Consider the following 5150-nt stretch of genomic DNA (forward strand, 5'->3'; position numbering starts at 1 on the left):
GAGTGCCGTGCCACACAGGGGTGTCCCCCACACAGGGGAGCCCCACGCACAAGGAGTGCACCCCGTAAGGAGAGCCACCCAGTGCGAAAGAAAGTGCAGCCTGCCCAGAAATGGTGCCGCACACACGGAGAACTGACACAACAAGATGACGCAACAAAAAGAAACACAGATTCCCGTGCCACTGACGACAACAGAAGCAGACAAAGAAGAAGAAGCAGCAAATAGACACAGAGAACAGACAACCAGGGCAGGGGGTGGGGGGAGGGGGAGAGAAATAAATAAATACATCTTTAAATTAAAAAAAAAAAAAAGTTTAACAGCTCATGCTCTTTAACCCCTCAACCTCACTTCTAAGAATTTATTCCACAAAGGTGGAAAAGTTCTATGTTCATAAAGTTTAGGGATAATGGAAGAACAGTAAAATCTAGATATGCTGGAAAGGGAGATAACTAATTTTTAAAGTTTTACTGTATCCAGAAATGGGATATGGAATGATCACAAGGAATACAATAGAATCACATGACCCAATACAAAAAATTTTCCAAGATAGATGATTATGCTTAAAGAAGGGCATAATTGTGTATATAGTGAGATCCTATATGTATTCGTACATTTATGCATGTGCCCCCATTTCCTTAACTGTAAAATAAGGATCATTCTACTTCATTGTTTTGTTATGAGGATCAAATGAGTTCTATATATAAGAATGCTTAGAACAAAAATAAGGAAAGAGAAAGAAGGGAGGAAGGAAGGAAGAAATAGAAAGATGCTTGAGCAATACCTAGCACATAATAAGGCATCAATAAAATTTCTATTATTATTATAAATTTATAAAAAAAAAATAAGAGAGACATAGAAGCAAAGGATAATAATGGGCAATTCACAGATGAAAAATCCAAACACTCAATAAACAAATGAAAATATGCAACCTCACTTGTAGTCTGGAAAGGAAAATTAAAGTATCAAAAGTCACAAAAATTTAAGGCTGACAGTAGCTAGTAAGAATTTGGGGGTGTTACGTGAAAGGAGAGAAGGTTAGCACTCCCCTAACGAGGATGGAAGAGGCCCTCAGGCCTGCACAACACACACACGGTCAAGACTCAAATGTGGCCTCTCTCTAAGCCAGACTCAGTATGTAAAATGCATTACCTTCTCCCCAGCATGAGGCATGACTCCTGGGGGTGAGCCTCCCTGGCACTGAGGGATTACTACCAATCACTAACTAGCAATGCAACTGGAAAGACCTTGACCAAAAGGGGGGAAAGGTAAAAACAAATGAATTTATATGGCTAAGAGATTTCAAAGTGAGTCAGGAGTTCATTCCAGAGGTTACACTTATGCATGTCTCAGCAAGATGTCATTGATTGCCTAAGTAAACATTGCCTCAAACAGCGGGACTCCTGAGGGCTCTGGAGACATCCAGACACTATAGGCAGAGCAGAGAGCTCAGGAGTTTTAATGCTCTGGCAGTGGACCCTACTTGGAATTTATGCTCCCAGTGTGACAGAGTTGGACTCACTTGTGGTTTCCCTACACATGGCTCTTCTGCCCCTTCTATTTGAACCTATAGCTAGTACTTGAGTTGGTAGGTGTATGTCCAAGAGATTTAAATCTTTAGGCTGTCCATGTGTCAGTTGGGTCCTGAGTCTCAAAAGAGCTGCAGTACCCACTCTCCAGTTCACTGGACTCAACCAGGACAACCAGCAAGGAAATGATGATAAATAATGACCATCCCAAGGAGCAGAGAGAGTCTGCAACTGCAAGCAAGATAGTCCCATCCATCTGCTCCACGGGCTCTAAGCCCCCTCTTAATTAGAGGTGGAGTGGGCATCACCATTCCAGAATTCTCAGGATTGGGGAATGAACGAAGGACTAGAGTAGACTTACTGGTACTCTACTATACTCTTATTGTAATTCTAGCAAAGGAAAAACTTTTATCACTGATGTGGAGGCAGTGGCCACTGGAGGTTCTGAGGGCAAGGAGAGGGAAAAACAGTCGTAATATGGGGGCATTTTTGGGACTTGGGAATTATCCTGAATGACATTGCAATGACAGATACAAGCCATTATATATCTTGCCATAACTTACAAAATTGTGTGGAAAAGAATGTAAACTACAGTGTAAACTATAATCCACACTTGGTAGCAATGCTCCAAAATGAGATCATCAATTGTAACAAATGTCCCACACTAATGAAGGATGCTGTTAATGTGGGAAAGTGTGGGAGGGGTAGGGAGTGGGGCATATGGGAATCCCCTATATTTTGTATGTAACATTATGTAATCTAAGTATCTTTTTTTTTTAAGTATACTTAAAAAAATGAAATAAAAACAAAAGCCTTCCGAATGAAAAAACAAAATAATTTTTGGAGAAATTCACTCAATCATACAGCACTTATTTCCAAGACCATTTTAGGAATATAATTTGACAATACTCTTAAAAATTAAAAAATGCACGTGCCCTTTGAGCCATAAATCCCATTTTGAAGAATCCATCCTATCAAAATTCAAAATTTGGCTGTCCTGTATAATGGCATGTGTATAAAGATGTCTATTCCAGAATTGCTTGAAGTGACAAAAGTCTAGAACAAGTCTGAATATTCATCAACAGTTGCCTAAATTTCTGTACAGCCACATAATTGAATATTAAGCTATTGAAAGGAATGAGTTAAAGACTGGTTAAATATTGTTTAAAAATGTAAGTTATAATGTGGAGAAGTATTCATGGTATTATTAAAAAAATACATTGCAGAGTAGTGTTTGTATTTTATGTGCAAACTGGTAACAGTCAAGTCTACATCTACGTACATTCATTTACACACATGGGAAGAAAGATGTGGGACACAAAGCTGCTGATATTGCTAGGGAAGGGTGATATTAAAAAGGGAATGGTGAGAGAGAACTAATTTTGTAGTGTTTTGTGTTATTTTACTTGTGGTACACTTCATTGAAAGGGAATTTAATGAAAGAATTGTTAATAAATGACTTTGCCTGTATCCCTGTTGAGGTCCATTTGCTTCAACTTTGTTGTTACAGATTTATGAAATAATTTGGTCACACCTTCTACCAGTTAGCTTCCTAGTCTTATAGCCTCCACAAATTTGCTGGCTGTGTTTATTATATATATATTTTTTTTTTTTTTTTTTTAAAGATTTATTTATTTATTTAATTTCCCCCCCTCCCCTGGTTGTCTGTTCTTGGTGTCTATTTGCTGCGTCTTGTTTCTTTGTCCGCTTCTGTTGTCGTCAGCGGCATGGGAAGTGTGGGCGGCGCCATTCCTGGGCAGGCTGCTCTTTCTTTTCACGCTGGGCAGCTTTCCTCACGGGTGCACTCCTTGCGCGTGGGGCTCCCCCACGCGGGGGACACCCTTGCGTGGCACGGCACTCCTTGTTATATTTTCATCCCAGTCATTTTTAAAGTGTTGAATACTTTCAGCAGTGGGATCATGCTTGCAACTAGTTTTTTTCAATTTCCCCAAAAGTTTTCCTGAAAACCAAACAGATGAAGTAGGATAGAAAAGCACATGGGGACTTTTGACAAAACTAAGTGGCAAAGAATCTCCCCAAGCCCCAGAACATACGCAGATGTAGGCAAACCACCAAGAGCAGCAAGACCACCGGCAGGCCAGCAGGTGGGCAGTGGCCATGGCGGAAGGCAAGCGGAGACTGATGAGCCTGCCAACTGCAGACCAAAAAAATTACCCTGGTGGGAGGAACGGCGACAGGTACATCTGGCCGCCCACACCATGCGGAAGAAGCAATGGCCTGGAAGACAAATCTCTAATGGCTCATAAGCAAGTGACTGACAGTTTGGCTGCTTAGACTTAGAAATGAGTTTTAAAATTGGTGACAAGGAAGTCTGGCGTAGAGATATGTGTGTGGATCTTTTAGAAGGAGCACAGAGTGTGACGATACTGTGGCTCACGCACACTTCTGCCAGATGCGTCCATTGTAATCAGGTGGAAGATTATAATCAGGTGGAAGAGATGGCCCATCTCTGCGCAGGTCAGTCAGCCACACCAACAGGCTCTTTCCTCCCCAAGTGTAATGTGGTTACCATACCTTGGAGACCTAAACTGCCAAATACAGAGGCCAGTGCTGAGCCACCAATATGGCGCCACCCCATGGAGTAACTAGCCAGCTCCATGGGAGGGATAACCCTTTGTCATGGATAAAGAGATACGTACTGTGGGAATGGATTTAACCACCCTCTTGCAGCAGTTCTGCGGGCGTTGATCCTAGACATACAGGATACTTTGTCCATCCTCTAATATTCTTTATCTTGAAATGTATAATAATTTTAGCCCGAAATAAAGAATTATTTTGCCTCTATTTTTTAACAAATACTTCTATAAGACAAAACTCTTCAAATATATTATCTCTATTTATGATTATTTCAAGGTTTTGACACATGTAGATGATATAAATTCATAGACCTACTCAGTTCATTTCATTCCAGTTCTGAATATAAGTTTTTAATTAAAGTAAAAGATTCACCCAAAAAATTTCTTCCTACAACTTAATATATTCCAAAGTACAATTATAGTCATTCAAAATTAAATTTAAATATAGTTGGCACTCTCATTGTTTGATACATCCAGTTCTCCCATTGCTCATATAGCAATAATGTTAATGCCTTTTTATTTGCAAGCTTTTTTTCCAATAATAACTATTCACTAAAAACTTCAAAATCTGAGGCTTTTGGTGTTTCATCCTTTGAATATACTAATTAAAGATTTTCAGTTGATTTCAAACAAAATACAACCAAAACAGGAAGTGGCTGTGGCTTAATTGATTGGGCTCCCGTCTACCACATGGGGGGCCCTGGGTTCACGTCCCAGGGCCTCCTTGTGAAGGCAGGCTCGCCCGCACCCACAGAGAGCTGACAGCCCGTGCCCGCGGAAAACTGGCAGAGCAAGATGACACAGCAAAGCGAGACAAGCAGACACAGGAAAACACGCAGTGAATGGACACAGAGAGCAGACAGCAAGCAAGCTGCGGGGGGTGGACTGGGAAGGATAAATTTTTTAAATAAATAAATAAAATAAAGTTTGAAAAAAAAAAAAAAACAACCAAAACTTATTAGAAACCTTTACAGAAAGTTCAATGCTATCATAGAAAACATAGGTTGATTTACAAAGTCATTCTTCA

General features: G+C 40.3%; 1 pseudogene; it reads left to right on the plus strand.

Annotated features, from left to right (window-relative positions):
* Positions 1-1012: 1012 nt before the first annotated feature.
* Positions 1013-1119, plus strand: LOC111762680 (U6atac minor spliceosomal RNA; annotated as a pseudogene).
* Positions 1120-5150: the final 4031 nt, after the last annotated feature.

Source organism: Dasypus novemcinctus, chromosome 15, assembly GCF_030445035.2.
Source record: "Dasypus novemcinctus isolate mDasNov1 chromosome 15, mDasNov1.1.hap2, whole genome shotgun sequence".
Taxonomy (NCBI): Eukaryota; Metazoa; Chordata; class Mammalia; order Cingulata; family Dasypodidae; genus Dasypus; species Dasypus novemcinctus.